We start from the raw sequence: 8,490 nt of genomic DNA, 5'->3' as shown, positions 1-8,490 counted from the left end.
ATTGCAGCCCTTCACCGGCAGTGGTGACGTCTCCATGTGAGTGATATATTCTCGAGAGAGACGTTAAACAATATTCAATCAACCAATCAATAAAAATAAATCAATCTTTTCTTAACTTATAACATTGTCTTTGATTGTTTTATTTCATGATAAAATACATTGCATGCATTTTTTTCTAAAACAAATTCTGCATTGTTACTTATTTATGTGACGAATTGATTTGACACGTTTTATTTTTATTTCTTGCCCATGTTGTAGGGGATTATTTATGTAGTGAATATATTATAGATAATTATATTATCTTTATTGAACATTTTAGTTAAAATTAACTGGTAAGCATTAGCAGTGCGTTCTGTCTGTAAAGAATGTATTTCCCAAGATTCACGCATAACATTTTAAAGCAAATGTTCAATTAGTGAGACAGACTTGTCTTTTTAATTTTATTTCTTGCTGATTGTTATTAAACATTATTTTTCATTTGGTTATGTACACTATTTTAATATGTATTTATTAACTGTTATAATTACGTTGAATTTACCTTCAATCCATGATTAGGGTTTCCTCTATGAAATTTGACCCCCTCTGTCACGTAGAGACTCGTCAATCTTTACAACACCCTGGAATTTCCTGAAGCGCAAAGTCGTGTAGAAATACTCTTTAATAAGCTCCCGAGTAAAACTCGACCAGTTTACTGCCGTTGTTCCATAGGCCATTCCGGAGAATCTAGCACATTGTGTCAGACTGCTTTTTTTCCTTCTAACTATGACTTAATACCATGATGTCCTGCAGCATGATGTCACTTCTGTCGAAAAACGAGTAGGTGTGGGATGTGTGGTCTCTATTCTTGCTACATCTGAAAATGCCGCCTCCAGGTGCTCTAGCAAGTACCTTCTGGTTCATCTGCCCGTCGCAGTTGTAGGGACACTTGAAGGTAGTTGCTAGTAATCCGTTCTGCCTGCACCATGTGTGGACATCTTAACTTCTTGGAAAGAGTGAAAAAATTCCACGGATTTCCAAAGTCTCGTGGCTGTAACCCTAGGATGTTCTCTACATGTCGTTCCCGGTAACTTCCGCCCCCTCTCCTTCCCGATATCACTGAAGTGGACGACTGTTCATGGACAAAATCGCGCGTATATATAGGGAGAGGGGGTGGTGCTTCTTTAATAATTTTAAATTATTAGTAGTTATACGCATACGCGAAAGTTATCCCGAAAAGGACTATTACCTTGGCATTTAACTTATTTTAAAACATTTGACATTGTTCATAACTTCTAAATGGTAAATATTGTTTGAATTATTGAATACTGTTGGAATCCCCATGGGCACGAATTGTGCTCATTTGTTAGCTGACCTGTTTCTATATTCATATGAAGCAGAATTTATTAAAAAAAACTTCTACGTCAGAAGAAAAATCTCTCGCTGTGGCCTTCAATTCGACATTTCGATATATTGATGACGTTTTGTCTATTAACAATAATAACTTTCATTCATATGTCGATTTGATATATCCCTGTGAGCTCGAAATAAAGGACACCACAGAGTCGTCCACTTCTGCTTCATACGAAAATATTTTATTGAAAGTAGACATTAACGGCAAATTCACAACTCAACTGTATGACAAACGGGATGATTTCAGCTTCTCCATCGTCAACTTCCAATATTTATGTAGCAATATTCCATTATCACCTGTATATGGTGTTTATATATCTCAACTGATTCGATATACAAGCGCTTGTTCTGTGTATAATTAAGTTTTTAAATCGAGGTAAGCTACTGACAAATAAGTTGATGATACAGGGCTTTCAACAGTCTCGATTGAAGTCAGCATTTCGCAAATTCTATGGTCGTTATAACGATCTAGTTCGTTAATACAATCTATCATTGGGTCAAATGTTGCCTGACGTGTTTCATACCGATTGTTAAGCCGTTCTTGGCACACTGATTTTGACTGCGGATAACTCCGTTTACCTGGACAGGATATCGGGCTCACGGCGGGTGTGAGCGGTCGACAGGGGATGCTTACTCCTCCTAGGCAGCTGATCCCACCTCTGGTGTGTCCAGGGGTCTGTGTTTGCCTAACTATCTATTTTGTATTGCTTGTAGGAATTATGAGATTGATCACTGTTCGTTATCTTCAACTTTCATTAGAGCTTTCATATTGCACATGAGTATTTCTTGTGACAAGATCTTTCTACTGGTACCATGATATTTGTCCTTGTGATGTTGGCCGTCTTTGGAATTGGCCATGATCGGGAGCATTTGTGTTTCACAAACACATCTTGTATTTTATATTTTGAATTCATAACCATGTTTCCAGATCCCACGACGTGGAGTTGGTTCTTTACAGGATGGTTTTTTTTCTTATATATTTAGAAAAAAATTATTAAGATATCTTTTGGCATGCCTATTTGGTAGCACTTGGATAATGAACATGTATTTAAAAAAAAACAAAAACTTTTTTTGTTAAATTATATTACGGCATGCCTAAACGGTAGCATTTGGATAATGTAAATCATACTATTGAAGCAAGATGAGAAATACTAAAATGGGATTCTGTAGTAATCCAAATGCAGGCGAGCCTACCCATGTAGAGCCTCTTGGTGGAGAAACGGCTGTACCGCACTACACCCAAACTACTTCCAAAGAAGAAAATACATTTACATAGAAATTTTATTTCAAAATGTAAATTAACTTATATAAATTAACTTATCCAAGTGTCACCATATTAAAAACAAAACGTTAACACACATCTGGGAACATGGATTTCTTGGAATGGTGAAAGTTTTTGCTGTTCTTACTGTTGATTTGACCAGGTTTTTTAGCAGTTTTATGAAGCCCTTTTCACACATTCACGGATTAGGAGCCGGTCGACGCTGGATGCAAAATTCTAGTAATCTTATCACGATACAGACACGGAAAACGCCGTTTTCTATACGGATAAGCTCGGTAACTACCCGTATGTCCTGGGGGGAAATCCCGGTCGGTGCCGGAATGATCACGGAGCGTACGGAAGATCACGGTTTCTGCCGGTCCAACCAAGCTTGTTTCACGGAGATACACGGATTATCACGGTTTTTCTTCCCTGCGTTTATCGTGTCTGTCCGTGTAGTTACCAGGAACAATCCGTGTACAGACCGTAGACATCCGTGTTCTTCAGCAGAAAAGTTTCGTACACGGATGACCCCGGACTTTACACGGTTACCTCGGTTGATACACGGACCTCTCGGCTGGTACACGGACCTCTTGGTTGGTAAACGGATCAATACGGAGGATTTTCTTCGGGACGATCCTAAGTAAAAATTAAACAGGATTAATGTTTTTCACGGTTTGGCTTGGTTAAGCCGGATTGTCCCGGACGACGCCGAATGCACACACGGTTTGTACACGGTGATGGCGGATTGTCACGGATTGATAATCCGGCGTCTTATCCATGAATGTGTGAAAGGGGCTTTAGTGGTTGGAATAGTCAAAAGAGCGTCCCCTGAAATCTGAAGTTTAGACTGATTTTGATATTTGATAAATTTAGCACGTTGCTCGTTGGTCATTATCAGAGTCATAGCAAGCCAAGCGGAATGACAAATGAATATCTGTAAGATTCTGCAAGTTCAAAGTTCCCTCTGCCATGCAATGGCCCCCCAATCTCCAAATGTTGGTTGTCATGAATTTCACTATTGAGCTCAACTAATTGTGGTAATTTTGATACCCTCCATTCCCCTATAGTTTTGAATTTAGAATTCATGCTTTCACAATTGTTGTTTTTCCAAAGAAGAGGAATGTTTTTATGCATTTGACGGGGTTCAAAAACTTTGGTTTTCAGAATTGGAAGTAGATTTTCAGAGAGATAAGACCCACAACATGAAAATTCTTCCAGAATCTCTTGTTCCCTTTACAAATAAGAAACCCTGTCTTCTGCACTGAGAAGTGTTGTTTTTGAAATAAGTGAATGGATGATTTTGTTCCTTGTTTTTTTTTTTCCAGGAACATTATTTTTCAAATGACTTTTTAGCATTTTCCTGCAAATGCCGAACACAAAGAATATGGCATTGATAACGGCAGTTTCCTCATCTGTGCCAAAAATGATTTATTTTTTTCGCAGTCTAATTGGCAACACAAAGAAGACCTAATTTTTGACAAATATCACAATATTTGGTATAAGAACCACCCCAGTGCAGAAAGACTGGTCCCAGGAAAATAGGATAGACCCCCTAATTTACGATTTTTATATAAAACAATCCCTAGATTAAATGTCCTATCCATACCTATAATTGCCCCATTCTACATGCAAGATTTTAGATGAAGTACATGTATTTGTTCCCCAGAGTAACAAATGATATTTGGAGGTTTGCCGTCATTATTTGCCACAATTGACTGAATGAAATCATTGGACTGGAGCTGTGAAATTAATATTTGGATGTCATCAACAGTGTTTTGTTGTAAAGAATGATTTGTTGTTTTTCGAAAATGTATTTTGCATTTCTGATTACTTTTATATCGATTGGATTTTCAGGATCAACTTTGTTTACATTACCAATAATCTGAATAGGTTTTTTGCCATTTTTGACCCCCTCTTCAATCACCTGTCTCTGAGGAAATGTGATGACTTTGTAAGGTTGAGCAGTATTTTGTGAATTTCCTGGCCACTCCCTCAAATATTCAAAACTTTTGATGCATGAAATGTTTTCAGATTGGCCAGGAGTATTTTCAAACCAAATTACACACCTTTTGAAATTTGGAGTTTTCTAACACCTGAGTTTTGATAAAAACTTTATGAAAATGGTTTCTAATTTGATAGCAGTTTTGATTTGGTCTGATGGAACATTGCTTAATTGTTGTAATGTCAATTCAAAATTGAAAGAACCATCAGAATTCAAACAGCAAATTGACCAGGTATATAAAAGGGGGACACTTTTTCAGAAATTGAAAATCTGAATTACTGATGGACTCACAATTTTGATGGAACCACTGTTGGCAAGAATCACGTGCTACTTCCCTCACCCCGCCACACTCCTCCCCACATTTACCACATTGATAAACCATGATGCCCAAACTGTCCCCAAAACTCTATATATGCAATCTATACAAAACAGCAAACAAAAGAAAAATAGAAATATAAGCACTAGTCTACTGGATCCAGTTGCACGAACGTTAGTTAAAGTTAACTGGCCGTTAAAATTGAGTTAACGCGCCGTTAAAGTTAACGACAAGGTAAACGAGTTGCACGAAATTTAACTGACAGTTAACGCTCCATTAATTGCTAATTTAACAGACAGATTTAACTGACGTACGGGAGGTACATTAAATTATTTAACTAACAGTTAAAACAGGAATGGCGGACTTTTTATTGTTTGTCAACTTGTGGGAGGAAAGAAAAGAACGGGTTTACAGAGAAAGACAGAACATGGAAACAAATAACTTCAAGATTCCGATTCAAGTGCGAGTCTATTCAATTTTTCTCGGACCTTTTGCGTGCGTTTTTTTGTCAAACGACAACGTAAATAGAATATAGACTGTCAACATTCTTATGAAATGAACTTGTAAATAATATCAAATGCAATTTCAGTGCTTCAAACATAAGATTTATTTTTCAAGAATTCCGAGTTAATTGCAATAAGTCATACATAGGCCACGAATGCGTATATATGTACCTGCAGGGGGTAGCATTGACGACTCGAAGCCACCGACAATGCCACTGAAGTCTTTCATCATTTCGATGATTTTCTCCTCAGCGGCAGTCGGTGGCTTAGGTGGGGGCCTCCACCTATCATCTTCGACGACTTCTTCGCTTCGCTGAAGCTCTTCTTGTCCCCCTGCTGCACATTACCCCACTGGAACTTAACCTACTCCACTGTCCTCCTCTACATACCCATTGGGTTGATGATTTCTGTCAGCTCTTGCCATTTTGCGGATGGGTTTTGTTTTTGCGTTTGTTATTAAATTGGAATGTTTGGCCTTTAAAAAATTTTTCGTTTTTCTTTACAAAATCCGTCAGAGCGCTTATCTCTGCGAGGCTCCAGTTACAACTTCTGCTCTTATTAGTGCCCATCTTTTTTTCAGTAGGGAAGGTAAATGCACGTGCAGACGGTTTTAACGAAAGTTTAACAGAGTTTTCTCTGTTAAATATTAGTAAATTGATTAGGAGTCAACAACTTTTCGTGCAACCCAATTTTAAATATATATTAGCTAACTAACAGTTTAAAATTTAACTATTAGTTACGAACTTAACTCGAAGTTAATTTAACTAACGTTCGTGCAACTGGATCTTGAATATTAAAAATAAAGCACAATAAATGGAAAAGCACAAGGTAAAAATTGCAAGCCAAAATATATACCTGAGCCAAGTGAAAGACAAAAAAATCGTTTCAAAATTATCGTCACCCACCTTTCTGATCCAGTAATCCTTACGTGTTTTAATTTTAGCACTGATTGACATAAATTCGGAACCATCCTTTTGGACCGGGTCTGTCGCTGCAGCGAAAACGTCATCCAGCGATTCGGACTATTCGGTGGAGATTTGTAACGCATCCGCACTAGAAATGAGAGCAATCTCCTCCATGAAGGTTACACCATTTGGCGTAAGTATGCGATTTCTTTGAACCTTTGCATGTATATTCTGCTTGCGTAGAGAATCCGCTTTATCATAAAGTTTATTTCGAGCAGAATTTAGAAATGGTGGTTGTTGAGGAGTGATAAAGAAAGGCAGAGGTTTTTTTTCCCACTTTCTGAGCATTAAGAATCTCATCTTTTTTTTATTGCCATCGAGCAACTTGGCAGTGAAGGTGAATGGCCTGTTATTGTGCTGCGGGCGGATCCCGATTCTATGTATGCGAACAAACTGGACATCGACACCCAGGGATTGTTTGATGGTCTTGGGCATAGTATGAGAGAGATCCTCACCAGGTATGAAAGGGTAATTATGGATGGGAATATGATCTCTCATGGATCTGGTACGAAGATCTGTTATATCATCATCCATACGAGACACAGTTTCGTCCATTCTAATTACCACCGAGCGGTGTGTATTTTCCCCACATAGGGCTGTAATTTCGTTATAGTTATAATTTCCGCACGCAAGACTGTAATTTCGTTATCAGATTTTTCTGATACGACTTTTAACTGAGCAGTTAAACATCCAAGGTCGGTCGCCTTTAGGTTTGTGTTGATTTGGTTTTGTGAGCACTCGGTTTCCTTTGTTTCTAGTTTCCATTTTTAAGTCATTATCCAAATTCAATAATGAAAAATGAAGATAACGAACAGTGATCAATCTCATAACTCCTATAAGCAAATACAAAATAGGCAATCACGGACCCCTGGACACACCAGAGGTGGGATCAGGTGCCTAGGAGGAGTAAGCATCCCCTGTCGACCGGTCACACCCGCCATGAGCCCTATATCCTAATCAGGAGTTATCCGTAGTAAATATCAGTGTGCCAAGAACGGCCTAACAATCGGTATGAAACATGTCAGACAGCATTTGACCTAATGGTAGGTTGTATTGACGAACTAGATCGTTATAACGACCATAGAATTTGCGAAATGCTGGCTTCAATCGAGATTGTTGAAACCCCTGTATCATCAACTTGTTTGTCAGTAACTTGCATCGATTTAATAACTGACTATAAGCAGAACAAGCTCTTGCGCATCGAATCAGTTGAGAGATATCAACACCATATGCAGGTGATCATGGAATATTGCTACATAAATATGGCAAGGTGACGACGGAGAAGCTGAAATTATCCCGTTTTTCATACAGTTGAGTTGTCAGTTTGCCGTTAATGTCTACTTTCAATAAAATATCTAAGTATGAAGCAGAAGTGGAAGACTCTGTGGCGTCTTATATTTCGAGCTCACGGGGATATATCGAATCGACATATGAATGAAAGTTATTATTATTAATAATGACAAATCGTCGTCGATATATCTAAATGTCGAATTGAAGGCCACAGGAAGATATTTTTTCTTCTCGCGTATAAGTTTTTTGAATAAAGTCTGCTTCATATGAATATAGAAACAGGTCAGCTAACAAACGAGCACAATTCGTGCCCATGGGAAATATGAGTAAATTCACAAATTAAACACTGGTTGAAACTCCTTAAATTCCATACATGTCTTTAATCGATATATATCGTTGAAACACCTCAAAAACACCAAACTCACCAGCACTGATTTTTTACCTGTCCATGTTGGACTTTTTCTTGACTCCAGTGTTTGGCACTCTGATTTTCTTTTTAATTCTTACAAGTTTATTGTTATTTCGGATTTCCAATATGTCTGCTTCAGCATCACTAAAGAGATATTATTTGTCGAAATGCGCATCTGGTGCATCAAAATTGGTACCGTATAAGTTTTACATAACGACCCCTGGGTCGAGGCCTCTGCTGGTGGACTGTTAGTCCCCGAGGGTCTCTACAGCCCAGTAGCTAAGTACTTTGTTACTAGCTTGAAAATACGGATATGTATTTAATTGCTGGGATAAAATTTAGAAATTCATTT

At 38.0% G+C, this 8,490-nt stretch overlaps 1 pseudogene; it reads right to left on the bottom strand.

Annotated features, from left to right (window-relative positions):
• Window positions 1-877: 877 nt before the first annotated feature.
• LOC130050475 (uncharacterized) lies at window positions 878-8,179 on the bottom strand (annotated as a pseudogene).
• Window positions 8,180-8,490: the final 311 nt, after the last annotated feature.

The sequence above is a fragment of the Ostrea edulis genome, chromosome 9, assembly GCF_947568905.1.
Source record: "Ostrea edulis chromosome 9, xbOstEdul1.1, whole genome shotgun sequence".
NCBI lineage: Eukaryota > Metazoa > Mollusca > Bivalvia > Ostreida > Ostreidae > Ostrea > Ostrea edulis.
The sequence above is the reverse complement of the archived record's forward strand: the minus strand, read 5'-3'. Positions and strand labels throughout refer to the sequence as shown.